General features: G+C 35.4%; 1 protein-coding gene across 4 annotated transcripts in view; it reads left to right on the top strand.

Annotated features, from left to right (window-relative positions):
* Window positions 1-15,104, top strand: part of LOC140148323 (uncharacterized) — a 291,837-nt gene that overhangs the window by 215,079 nt on the left and 61,654 nt on the right. For all 4 annotated transcript variants that reach the window (XM_072170234.1, XM_072170232.1, XM_072170235.1 and 1 more), the window contains one exon: window positions 4,551-4,627. The gene's annotated coding sequence lies outside the window, so the exon portion shown is untranslated. The remainder of the gene's footprint in view (window positions 1-4,550; window positions 4,628-15,104) is intronic.

Raw genomic sequence — 15,104 nt, 5'->3', positions numbered from 1 at the left:
CCCATTTTGCAATCTGTTTGTGTACCACCATCCGACAACTATTATCCTATATAATTGCATAGAGTTCGTTCAGTGGTAAACAATTAAATAGTGATGTCTAACAATTGAGTGCATGGAGCAACTGATGATTTAGTTGTGAACGCATACTTCATTTCAAATGTCACTGTCTTATTCTGAACCGAAGAATCTGACGGCTTAATTGTAAATTGTGTAACGATTAAATGTTGCTCTTGCAATAGTCTCTGATGTTTTAACCTACATGTTCAACATATTTAACTGTTTCAAGAGACTTATCATATTGGCCAGGCGTGCGAGAGGTAGTTATCATGGTTATAGTGCTTAGCAAGATTATGTTACAGTTCGAATGTGCTCAATGTTCCAGAAAGGAAAAAGCAATTTTACGGGCTTGCAGTCGGACATATGGCTCAGTTTAGCACAAGGTAGAATTGACTTACAAAAGTCAGTTAAAAAGGTCAAATAATTATTATTTGCATCATATGATAGGTTGTAGCATATAAAAAAACCAGTATTTGTTACTATAATGATCACATGTCCTAATTTCAATTCAGCCGCAGTATTGCCGCAGATGTAAATAATGAACAATTGGGTAGGTTTCACTGTTAGGTTTGCTAATCGTGGTGATTGTATTAAAATTACTTTCACAGCAAAACTACTGATACACCCAAAATATTTTTCGCCACTAGGAACATACTATACTAGAACTCATGGTTTTAAAACAAAGCTTGATATATCAGAAGTGCTACATAGTATGATGGTGATACTGACCTGACGTTCATAATCTACTCTGAAAACGGCGACTATAACAAAATGTCATCTTTTTTGCAATTCCCTCGCCTGAGTCACATTGACCACTGTCAAGTGTTAGTCTACACACGGCCCCAAGGTGTAAAGACCTAAGTGACAATAAGGTGAGCCAATCTAGCAAGATATGCGCAGTTGTCGATCAGACCTTGCCAGCGGCCATTATTTTCGTTTAAAAAGAAAATTACCTTGATATCGACGATTATCCATATATTTCTCATGTGATAACTATTTTAAAGTCGTCTCTTTCTTGACTAATTGTATGCATTATATTTGACTTGCAATTGCCACCGTCATGAGCTGTTAGAGATTTATAGCGTATCGCCGGGTTACAGTTTCAACTTATCACTATTCTGTTTCTCCAAGCACCACGATCCATAGCTAATGATGCAATACAATAGCATCTGATTGCAAATCGTTGTTGGGTATCCCCAACAGCTTTTGTCAAATAGTCAAAGTCAAATAGATTGTCCTTTGTCGCCCTGGTCTCCGTTTGCCATATAAAGTGGAACATAAAGAACATTATCTTTTACATGGCTAATCCATTGTCATCCTAAGGACGTGTCCGTGGAAGCGAAGTTGAAGCTGCCTTACAAGTTTATGAAACACTGAGTGTCAGTCATATCATAGATCCGGGCGTTGCCCACATAGGCTCTTGATGTTGAGCAAAAAACGTTGAACGATATAAGAGCATTGTTAGTTACTTAGTTGGAGTTGAAAAACCTGATTTTGGTTGCGATGGAGACACGGTTGTTTGATGGCATGTAAAACTGAGTCATTTTACAGAAAAGTTGAACGATTATGGCGCTATTTATCTAAAATCTTGTTTGCACCTTTACAAGGGGTACACATTTGTAAAATGGTATTAGAACATCAGCAAATAGATTAACATATGACGAGGGAATTTTTAACATACATTTTATCATGAAATGTAAAGTATAAGTCATATTATTTGGCTAATTTAAATTTAATCTAATGTAAATAGCGCCCTCAATTTGTACACAAATGTACAGTTTATAGAATTAATATTACCACAATAAAGCAGAAAAAAGATTAATAATTTGATATAGAAACGATAATCTATGTTAAAAATTGCTGCAAAATATACTTTTTATCATTGTGATCATGGTGATAGCCTTTGGTATCATTCAGGTCAAGAATTGAACACTATAATAAAGTTTTGTTAGAAAAATTAATAAATGGTCACATCAAACAAACGTGGAGATTGGTGGACTTCTCCAAAGATGCTCAAACATCTCTCTTCAAAAAAAGCAGTCCAAGCAAGTGTTTTCCGACTGGTTAGATTGCTGGTATTAGAGGCTATCATTGATCCCAGATTTAAAGTCGGATACATGCTTGATAGGCTCCTCATACACTTGAAGTGGTGTCTGTGGCTGTGGGTGGCAGTTGACTGTCATGTACTCAGTTTTGGGTACGCTGATGATGATACCTAGATGTTCTACTATTGGAATAACATGTATTAAGTGAGACCCTTTCTTTTTACATGGTCTTCTTTGATTCGGTTGGTATAAGCTAGGTTTTAATCACCCAAATAACTCTCCTTATAGCGCTTTAATAAACCCAAGAGGTGAAATACACAGTAATATTATAGTAGCCTATACTAGAATAACGAATCTGATTCGGCACTACGTTTGCAGATACACAATGTAAGAGTATCTTGTTCAGCTGTTAGCTTTAAAAAAGGAAAGGTGTTTCTTACGTATAGATTTTAAAAGTGGGATTTAGAAGTAACAGGTCACTCGCATCAAAGTTAGAAGCGTTCTATACGCAGGAAACGAATTTCACATAGCTCATGACAGCTACACAAATAGAATTTGGACATTGGCAAATGCTATAGGAAATGGCGTCGACCTTAGGACTATGAGGCTATGTGCAGCCATCAGATATTATGAAGAACAAAATATGACTATTTTGTTGCGTTGTATCGAGTTACTCTGACAACAACATACTAGCATATTTCGTTACAAACACTGCACTAGTACTGTATTGTATTGTCTTTAGTTTTGGGGTTTTCCATCTGGCGTAGTAAAAATTACTTTTTGGTTTGCCATTACATATTAGTTGATCAGTTGTATATCTCAATTATGTAAAGTGTGTAACAAGTTATTTGTAGAACTTAATGAACGCTTAATTGACATCATGAGATGTCTGTAATTTAATTTCAATCTAATTTCATTTCATTCAATGTCACTTAATACGCAATAATTGAATCGAAGTTTCAGGTGGATTTGACTTTAAATTGAAGCGAGTTTACCTTACATGCAATGACGTGAATAATTATGCATTACGTTTTGTTACCTGGAGAGATTGGATAAGAAGAATAATAAGAAGAAATTTATTAAAAGCTCACTATTACACACAAAGCGGCCTCTAGTTGCTGAATACATAATACACATAATAATGAAAAATAATACAGCATTTATAAAAATTATAAAAATTACAATACTTATCAATATACAAAATATGAATTTACCTTAAAATTAAACAATAAAAACTATGAATAAAAAAGCAGGCCAGCTGCACATACACAACATCAAGGGCAAAAACCATAGCAAAAGACACAACCATCTCCATCCAAGGATGGAGACGCCTGTGTAAGAAGCATGCGAGACCCACCGATGTAGCACAAGTGCCAATCCGTGGGCCTCACATGCCCCTCAACATAATTAAATATAATGACACTTACAATAAAATTATTACACGCAAAGAATCATGTCTCACCTCCTTTTTCAACCAAGTTGACGGTAAAAACTCTTGCAGTGAGGGATCAACATTTAACCACAAATTGCCTCAGGCAAAACTAACATCCTGGGAACTAAATACCACACAAGGTAATTTTATGTAACTCATTGACCCATGTGTGCCATATACTGCCTCTAGCTATAATGACAGCCTGGTGATATGGTCAACTCATTGACAGATACCAACCTCAGGAGGGAATTCAATTTTTGATCAATTCTCTTCAGGTAGTGAAACGTAATGGTTCTTTCTAGTCTGTCCCAAAATACACACACCAGAAACTCTTCTATCACGTAATTGGAATTATGTCCTGAGCCAAAGGATAACCGAATTGGCAATTGCAGATACGAAAAAGACATTGCAATGTTAAATACCATTTCACCGACAACTACTTTGTATTTTTAGATTTAGAAGAAAGCTACCTGTCGTATTTATTTAGGCATATAGAATATATATTTTATATATTTTATGCATTTGTCTATTTTACTGTTGCTGCGTGGTCCGTGCAATATATTGATAGAGTGTTTAGCAATTTAATTACTTTGAAACATTATACATTTTAGACTATAATTTTCTATCACTTGGTCATCAACAAAGTGGACAAATTCATTATAACAATGTACATATATCTAAAGCAATTTTAAGATCTTTCTGGTGACAAAACAGATAATAGTGATAATGCCATTTTTTTCATTCGTTTGTTAGTTATTCAAGCGTGGGAGTTTTAACATCCCAGGGTTCAATATCATTTACCGGGTACGGTTATGAATATTGGTTAATAAATGTACCAGAGCTCTAGAAAGGTCTCGAGATAATAAACTATAAAACAAATAAAAAAAAGAGTGGAAATGAGAACAAAAAGCTGACGCATGAGGTTCCCTACCAACGAGTGAACAAGAGAAATGTCTTTGCATTAATGTGTCACCAACGGCGTAACTAATCTTTTTCATTTTGTTTTTTGCACGCAGGGGTTGCGCAGAGAGTATCACACAACCGATGGAAAATACAAGAAATTTCTTTGTGTATCATGATATCTTCCCCTGTGGTAAGTATTCCAATAAAGGCTTCATTTTTTAAACAAAACTAGTAAATCAGCACACATTGGAGTATTGTATTGAAACAAACGAGCCAAGATCTCGTTCGTACTATCAGGTTTACGTTTGCCTAGCGGGCTTATAAATCGGAAGGTTGGGGTGATTCCAAGCTCTCTAAACTAGATTGCTATGTAAGACTACATGATCATTTCCTGCTTGTAAATGTCAGCCACCCTCAGGGTGGGGGATGCTTCTATTGCGGAGGCTATAATTGGCCCCAAGCAATAAGATACTACTTAATATACAAGAATGTATTCTATTTGCTGAATAAAATGTTTACAGTGCAGTAAGATTTGTAAATATGTAGGAAAACAATAGTGCAATGTTATTAAAATTGCGCAGCAAGCTACAATGTGCTGTTCCAGAAGATTTACTAACCCCCTACATGGATTATAAACTTAAAAAGGCATCTTCATGCAGAAAGAAAATATAAAAAATATAACTCCTCAAATTCGTGTTGATCCTTTTAACCCAATTTCCACCTGGTAGGAATGGAAGGCATTTTACACATGACGTGCTTTGGTACTGTATTATTAGCTTAATGCTCACGATGAAAACACTCTAATCTGCAGCTGTGCCTTACATAGATGTGTGGTTTATATGTCTGTTTAACGAAGACTTCCACCTGTGCCTTGCTGAGTATTAGGGTAATTCAGTCACCAAATTGGCTGCGCCATCTTCAATAGCACGTTCTTTTTTCTCACTGTAAGAAGAAGATAAGATGAAAAATACAGCCTGTAACCAAAATGATTGGTACCATTTAATAGATTCAAGTGATTGTGAATAATATCATCGCATCCAAATGCTTTCTCTGGATCAATCCTCCACATAATTCATTACGTTACATGCAGATCACTCAGTTTTCACCAAACTCTTCTTAACAGCTTTGGTTTTAAAAAGAAATTTTCCTGTCCCTGTAATGACCAGCTTACTAATTTTTTTGTCATACAACCAATTGCAATACCTGACCCAGATTGAAGCAGTCACATGACCGTGTTCAGTACAGTTTTCTAAATTGATAGCCAAGTCGGAAATATTGATTTTGAGATATAGTTGAACAAAGGAAATAATTTCTTCTCTTTTCTATTGTTTTGAAAAACCCCAATATAGTAAAATGAAAAATTAAATATGTCCGACTTCAGACTGATTTTGCTTGATCACACCATATGTGCCATAGTATGGTTTGATGAGTTATTGTTCCCGCGCCTTTTTCCAGCTATAACGCTGGTAAAATAGACTAATCTGTTTAAGGGCTTTGTAGGGTAATGTGACGTTACTGTGACAAAATAAACTAAAAATAAAACTTCGCATCTTTTGCATTGGTTAGATACATGTTTACTCCTAAACCTTTGCCAATAAACAATGCCAATGATCTCGCATGTTTCTTTGACATCTTAATATCATTGTATGCGTGACAGGAGTTAATAGAATATAGTCCGTCTGTAGGTTTGTTGAAGATGGTCAATTGAACTTTGAATGTTAGACAAATCCTTTAACCTTTGTTACTCACGAGTCTGAGCTTTCGTCAATTGATTTGATCTCTTATGCATCTCCACACCTCTATTAACTTGACTCAAGTATTATATTTTTGATCTGAAGATCCAAAGAAGTAAGTTCATCATTTCAAATTGATACTCGGCACTAATCACGACGTTGCAGTAAACTCGATTTTGGTACTCCCACGCACCCTTGTATACGCAAAACGTGCGGTATAAAATCCCCTTCAAATAGTTTTCTATGTCACGTGGATAAAGGCTTCATATTGCTGATACCTTTTCCATTGTGGTCGATATCAAATTACGTATTCATATTATGGCATACGGCACGGTGGACACTTGTTCAGTGATATAAATAATTGGGTCATTATCCTATAAGCATGAAAGGAAAATTGAGATATGGATATTAGCTAAACATTCCATATTTTCCATCCTTTATGTCTATGGTCTATCACGAAGGAATTCAAATAATTTATTTGCGGTTATTTTCCTTGTTCGGCTGTTCTCGGTTCCTAAATGAAGGACAAAAATATCCAATCGAAAATTGTCCTATTGTGTCGTCAACTACAGTAAAACTTTTTACAGTGCCACTGTGAATTTGCAAAACATAACAAAAATAATGTGTCAAGAATATTTACAATTTGGCCCAGAAAGGTTGACAAACAGAAAAAGAAATACACAAAAACAGGCGTTTGCAATTCACTCACTAATGGATATTTTTCTGTTAAGAATCACTGATGGTAGGTAATAATAGGTTCTGTGGAAAATAACTGCATCCATAGATCAAAATTAACTTTAAGTATAGAAGACCTTGACCTAATCTAAAACCCGTATAGATTTATACACATTGTCCAAACCTGTAATTAAATTTGTGCATCGAAATTGGTGTGAAAAGGCACTGTGTGCATCTCAAATCTAGCGCAAAGATTGCAATCAACACTCAACCGGCGGTTTACCACCGTTCCGCCCGGTTCCGTCCGATCTCCATTGTTTAGAACAATAAAAACCAGAAGGAACCGGATAGAATCGGCGCTCAACCGCCGGTTGTGTTTTGAATTCATCTCAAACTGCATTTTATGCATGCTATATACATGCATATTATATATTTTGTTGTTTTTCAAGGCCAGGGGCACTAATTTTTTGAACTGATGGGGGTTCAAAATAAGGGTGAGAAGCCCCCCCCCCCCCCCAAAATGGGGGTTATTGGGTAAAACACGGGACCATTCATTATGATCTGGACAATTTTTAAGCTATTTTGGACCTAAACAGTGCCGAAATACAACAATTAAAAAAGGGAGTCAAAATTTTGATAACTTTTGAAAAAGGGTGGGGACAGCTCACCAATTCGGTGTGCGGGGTTTAACGGGGGGGGGGTGTCAATGTGGCCGCACATCTGCGTCATCTAATTCAGTGAGTGCCCCCCCCCCCTCCCCCTTCAACTATGTTATTATGAGAATTCGGAAATAAACAGTTTTACCTACCTGTAATTTATCAGTCGGGACTTATTAGCCAAAAGGTCAAAGGATAACAACGGCAAATTCCTATATAATGAAATGTTCTAGATTTACAAATACTTTCCCAAAGACCAAAATCATGTGTATACATTGGAAAGCAGAGGAATATATTTTCACCCACGCGACTTGGAGTAAAATGAATCTTACATGATCACAAATGGCATATATTAAAGAAAAACAGTTCATACATCGAGCCAGACAGGGTACATTAGATTTAGATCAAATTTTATCAGCTATCACGTATCATGAATTTATATCAAATGTTCTTTTTTCTTAAATCTCATGCATGCAAGATAACGATTGTGAACCTAGTCATAATCTCTATTGGTCTGGAGTTAAAAGTTTTCAACTTGCATGGGAAAACCATAATACGTAATGTTTAGTGGGGTAAATCGTTTATTAAATTTGTCTGCAAATCAGTCAGTCTGGTGTCATGTTTTGAGGACAGTATGATAATTTGTTCACCTCAACTTTTCCTTCATAATAAAGAGCAACTTGCAAATTTCAAGTGCACACAATATGAGAGTGCTGCACGAAGTGGAGGTCCATTTTGTAATTTCCTCCCTTGCTCCACAGAAACGCCCTCATTTTTGTTCGAATTTCTACTTTTAGCACCATTGTAATGGTCATCGCTGTACATAAATGCCCTGTGAAAGACTAAGCCTGAAGTGCTTTAATTACAGTAAAATTTAACATTTATAATAAAACCGGAGATTTTCAGTTTTATTCTGAACTCACTGATCGCGTGCTGGATAAACAATTCGCGTGCGTGTGTACCATTGAATCATTGAATCAGTGACGTACCGTATAAACTGTATGCATATCGCTATTCGTCACTTGTACATCACATCAGCTGCGTGTAGCTGTTTTACATCATTTGTTTGGCTCAAAGTTAAAATGGGACAAGGTGATCAGTAACTATCAGTGAAAACTAATATTTAAATAGAAATCACACATTATTGCTTTAAGCATACTACATGAAAAAATGTACATAACGAGCTTTACCACGTATATTAAATGCACTGGAAAATTATTGTGCACAGAAACATGCTATTATGACCTTGAGATGGGGCGTATATTGAGTCTTCTGTGGCTATAATCTCCCTTTTGAATTAGCGTGTCTTTAAATTGACACGCTTCCATGCAATAGTTGGGGAAACTATACCATTATCAACATTATCTAAATTGCCTGGCTATTTCCTTGCTTTATATTGTAAATATCGTATATCTTAGGACCTTCATTGAACAATTACTTGAGCAACATTAAGCGATATGGTGTTTTGAATAGCACTGCGGGATCACACAGAAGAACACGATCTAGTGTTTCCAGGCAGTGGTTAGAGAACTTTAACGGTACAATATCAGAAAACCTGACAAAACCATAAAAAATCATATGTTTGCTTTTGTAAGGAAAATATGTGTGCTAGCATATTCTGCCAGTGATAGACTGAATATAACCTGGTAATGTACAGTGTTACATTTTGTTAGTGTGTGTGTGCAATTGTATGGAGCTTTATATTCATTTACACTATTGGTGTTTTCTGGCTTTTTCCTTTATACTTATTACTACAATTTGTAATTTTGTACGCTTTTGTGGGTTCAGTAAAATGACATACGCCCATTCCAAACTGTAATATGTCTCGTCTTAAGTTGAGAGTAACGCCATGTTGGATTTCGTACTGACAGTTTCAAATCGCGTGCGCAATTAAACCTAATTCCTCGGACAATACACACGCACCACCAAGGGCGATTTGTCCGTACGCTGGCGACGCAACCGCGTAAACGTACTGATTCGAGTCTCCCATAACAAAATCCAACATGGCGTTACTCTCAACTTGAGACGAAACACGGTATAGTTTTAAAATTAAGATTTTACGGTTTGAAAACGTCGACGGGTGCGTGGAAAGAAACTGTTTAACGAATGTTGAGCGCAGCATCTCAGCGAATATTTATTGTCAATAAAATAAGCATGCTATTATAACTTGTTCAAAATTGTAATCCCCGGATATCACCCTGAACAAAGATTAAAACACAGTCTCTCGAGGCCTTGCACGTTGAATGATCTATCCAACAAGCATGAGTAAACGCTCTGAAATGAGTTAAACCTCGGAAGATTTATTTCCTCTTTAAAAGCAATATTAGAAAGAAGATTCAAAAGATGCTTTTAGCTCCATGTGTTTTCCATCAATATATTGGTCTATAATATAAGATTATTTTGTACTTATATTTTTCTCAAAGGATTGACGATAAAAGGAAACTAAAATAATACCCTCCAATCGTAATGGTGATCATGAACATGATGAAAGGCTTCTACTTCCGCTTTGATTAGTGTTGCCAGATTTGTTTTATAGTGGGTGAATTTATTGTGATGCATATAAAATTCCATTGATTATTTCTATTATTTTTATATTTTATTTTATTCATTAAATTGGTATGATACTTGACTCAAATCAGAATTTACACCAATCATCCCCGAAGCAACGCATTTTGATCAAATCAATTTATATTTTGTTAAACGTTCTTTCTGATAACTACATTAACTCTCTTCACGCGGGTGTCGACTGCAGACGACAAGTTTCAAAAAAATTTAAAAATTCTAAAAATTCAGTAATGTAAATTGTCATGACCATATGTGACCATCCACATCGAAACGCTCGTAAAGTCGGCCCCTGGTCAATTTTGTTTTCTTGCGTATTTAGAAAATATATATCATAAGCTTTACAATGATATATCATTTGACTTCAAACAATATCCAAAAGCGGGGTTATGGCTTGTTAAACTTTGCTACTTCAGTAAAAAGGTACATTATTTTGGTGCTACAATATATCTCTTTTTCTACATTGCTGGTATTAAATACCAAATGGTCATAATTGGCGGTCACTTCAAATCATCCCCAAGTCAACGAGGTTCAGGAATGTCCTCTCATTGTTAATTGTTGGTTAACTCACCACTTGAACAGGATTTAGCCAAAGCAAACAAAGACTAAAGCTATTTACTATAAGTGTATAAGCTTATTATCCTCTTCAACAATAGGATTAAAGATTGGTATTAAATGACTGGACTGAAATGAGACACTTGTAGGACAATTATTAGGTACATTATGGATACAAGCTTTATTCACATTTTGGACTGTAACTCTAAATATAATTTGCCGACTTTACGAGCGGTTTGAGATGGATAGTCACATATTTGGAATAAGCATGAAAAATGCATTAAAATGAGTACAAACAAGCCTAGTATTTCGTCCAGTAGTTTTTAAGATAGCCCTTGATATTTTGAGAAAATATTTCAAAACTTCAACTTTTTTCGTTGATGCGCATGGCTAGCACGCAGAGCATTAAACAATACATTTGTCATTGTGTTAGTGGTCAGACATCAATGGTACATTGCTAGCCACTGAACATTATTATTAATCCAACTTCAGCATATTAACCCGTCTTTAGAAACACTGAACTACCGGTACAGCAATTTTAACCGTTTACTCGCTTAGCAGCTCGCTTAGATACGTTTTCGTGTAATATCAAATATGACATATCTTCATCTGTTTTCTTTTTACTCAATTGACTGCACCTGTGATGAATATATTATATTCGACATATGCAAGGGATCATCTGCAGAACAGAGTACACCTTGATAATTATGTGAAAAATGACAATTTAAACTTTTGACATTCATTTTATAATTGGTGTGAATTGTTTTATTAAAATATCAGCTTTCCTGTGAGTCTCAGTGGGGAATGAGAAAGTTCGATCGAGTCATCCACCTTATATTGAGAGATTTCACAAAAAGTGCGCCCTCAATTTTGATCAAAGTCCAGTTTTTCATATGTACACAATGTTTACCCATACACTAGTCAGCATCTGAAACAGTTAAGCTTAAATCAGTCTCGTTCATGTCAGATTGTACGATTTTATAATTAATGTCTGGATCTAGACATTTATTCCCTTACACATTTCTACAGGAGAAAGGCTTAAGGCTTAATATGTCTCTTATTTTAAATTTTATAAATTTTGTTTGGTAAATTACTGCTTGGTAGGTTCTCTGAGTATTTAATCAAAATAAAGCGACATTTTCTGATTTGATTTGCCCAAGAAATCTCTCTGAGCCCCATTTAAAAGATTTCGGATAAAAACATTTATTTGACGATTTGTTGGTGATCCCAGCAACATTACGTCACACTTCACGTACATCAATAACACTTTTATTGCCTTTCTAAAATGATCAATCTAAGCTTTACTGACTGTTTTTAAACATTTACGTGACTAAGGTGTTTGCGAGGACACTTCGTGTTATGGAATACTGTCTTCATGATTAGAATCTTTAACAAACTGAAAAGGTTCAAATGTTTCGCAAAAAGGATGCTAATGAATGCACACAGTGTACTGCATGGTTCAGCATCCTTTTATGTAAAACGAACATTTGGCCCTGTTCGTATTCATCGCGTATGTTAGGATACCTTCTATATCCTTTACGCATATTAAACGGTATAATATTTTGTTTTATCAAAGCCATATATCCGAAGAACGACCGAACAGGAAGCATCTTTTTATCCACAGCCCTGCATATATTAAAGTCGCATTCTTCCCACAACGTTATTATGTGATCTTCTTTAACGGCAGTTCAGATTTAAGTACAGCCTTAAAAGTTCAAAAGGAAAAATCTACCACTTCTCTTATCAGCCAACAAAGCAGCCACGCTTTCTGGATTGAATACCAAACACTTACAAAATAATGTGTGATATATAATCTATAAGTTGAATCATGCACTGCATTGTTAACAGCAAAGGGACTAGTATCCGTCCGGTTAATGGTACACTTTAATATCAATTTTGCCAAAGGACAAAGGTCTATAGTTGAAAATGCTCCGATTTTAATCCAAATGGTGCCAAAGGACATTTGAGACCAGTTGGATTAAAATCGGAGCAACTATAGACGCATGTGGACCCAAAATTTGACATTTGACCTTTTTGCCTATAACTCAAGAACTGTATGTCGGAGACACGTCAAACTATACTTTTTCTGAATTCTTATGATAAAAGCATTGGTATGGTTTTTTTAAGGATTTGATCAACTTTGAAATTTTACCACAATTTTATCACAAATTCATCGACAATTTCATTGTGGCATTTATGAAGCGAGAATACATGTGCCATGCAAATAACATACCTGAGAGCAGTTGAATAAAGACAAATTTACGCAATTTTCCTGATATGGAAACTACGATCTTACTTGTGGTAACCTGCTACCTACTATGACGATAAAATTCGGTATGTTCCTATTGGGCAGGTTAAGTATACATAACGCCATCGGAGAGTATCAGTACACAGACATTGGAACATATTCCAATATCTGTGATCTGTAACGGCCGCCAAAAGCTTCTTATGTAACAGGCTTTATCAACCATACTTGACCCACAGATCAGCAGTCCGGTCCGACTGCCTGATCAGGAAATACTGCCGAATCAGGCAGCGTAATGCCGAGTCAGGCAACATGGTATCCCACAATGCAATTCTCTATTTCAAATAGAGCATCTTTTAATATACCGTTATTTCTTGGTTTAGAGTAAAGAAGTAGGTAAAATATATAAAATTGTCAATGGATGTACAATCAGTAGTATTTTTTCATCAATTTTAGTTAAAATAAAGTTAATTTGCATATTTAAATCAATTTTTTTTAAACCGTTAGAAATTGTTTTGTTATTTAAATTATTTTCCTCCTGGTGGAATTTTGTTTCGCCCGGTGAAAAATTGTCAACTTACATGTAGCTCATGTGTGTCAAAGTAAAATTTCCACCGATCTTTTATAAAATCACCATGAACAATTTAGTCCTTAGTCTGTCAAATTCGGAAGGGTTACCAAAGCCTGTGTTGCCTGACTCGGCAACATGCTACCTGACTCGGCAGCATTTCCTGACCAATTCCATATTTTCACACCATATGTTGTATTAATGCAATTTATTCCTTAAACAGTAGCCTCTTGTAAATATACAGTGTGAAGTGTATTACAAAATTATCTAAAAAATATGGTGGCTTGTAGCTTAATATTATGCCCCTATCTACTACCATCGACGTTCCAAAGATTTTAAAAAATGATGCGCTTAAAAAAAAGAAACTCCATTCAGAAAGAGAATAACTTATCAAATTCGTGCTCATCCTTTTTGTTTCCAGCTGGTAGGCATGGTATAGAAAGGTGTTTTACGCATGATGTACTTGGTAATGTATTATCTGATCGCGATGAGAACGCTCTAACTTACAGCTGTGCCTTTCAGATATGTGGTTTATATTTCTATTTAACGAAAAATTCCACCTGTGCCTTGCTGAGTATTAGGGTAATTCAGTCACCAAATTGGCTGCGCCATCTTCAAGATCACGTTTTCTTCTCTGACAGTAGGAAGAGGATAGGATGGAGAAATATATCCTGTGATTGGTACCACTTAATAGATTTCAGTGAGGGTGAATAACATCGTCGCATCAAAATGCAAATGCACCCTCCATATAAAAGTATTTATGTCACATTACAGGTCACTCAGTTGTAACCATTTCAAATAATTTATTTGCCTTGATTTTACTTCTTTAATATAGGATATTTACGGTCACTTTTGACAAATATAATGCCCCTGTGTATTTGCGAAAAATAACAAATAGAAACCTTAATGTCCAAATATTAGAGAACGATCGTCGGTAGTTTCCTCAAAACTGGAAACCAGGTATCGCTGATGGTAGGTAATAATAAGATTTGAAGAAAATAACTGCATCAATCTTTAATTCTCTTCACGCGGGTGTCGACTGCAGACGACATGTTTCAATTTTTTTTTTTTTTTCAAAAATTTCAGAAATGTAAATTTTCATGATTATATTTGGAATCAGCATGAAAAATGCATTAAAATGAGTACAAACAAGCCTAGTATTGGTTGAGTAGTTCTGAAGATAGCTCTTGATATTTTGAGAAAATATTTCAAAACTTTAACTTTTTTCAGAACATTAAGTATAGAAGACCTTGACCTAATCTGAAACCCGTATAGATTTATACATATTGTCCAAACCTGTAATCAATTTAGAATTGCATCGAAATTGGTGTCAAGATGCGTGCATCTTGAATCTAGCGCGAACATCTTTGAACACTAAACCTCATTTCATGCATCCCCGTTTTTAAGTTAATCACCGTTTGACCTGTGTAAAACAAACTTAAACAAGGTCATAGTATGGTTACATTTTGTCGTATTGGAACTTTTTAGTTTCGTGTTTATGACTGCGGATAATGCACCTTTGGTAATCTAGAGAATTCCAAGGTCAAAAGTCAATATTGCTTAAAGTTTATTAAAACCTATTCAAGGCCCTTGGGAAGAGCGATTCAAAACTAAGTTGAGAAACCTCAAAATATGGTGGTCATTTGGGGTCATTCAGTGAGAATGTCGGGCTT

Source organism: Amphiura filiformis, chromosome 3 (genome assembly GCF_039555335.1).
Source record: "Amphiura filiformis chromosome 3, Afil_fr2py, whole genome shotgun sequence".
NCBI classification, from domain to species: domain Eukaryota; kingdom Metazoa; phylum Echinodermata; class Ophiuroidea; order Amphilepidida; family Amphiuridae; genus Amphiura; species Amphiura filiformis.
This window is presented reverse-complemented; position numbering and strand designations above follow the sequence as displayed.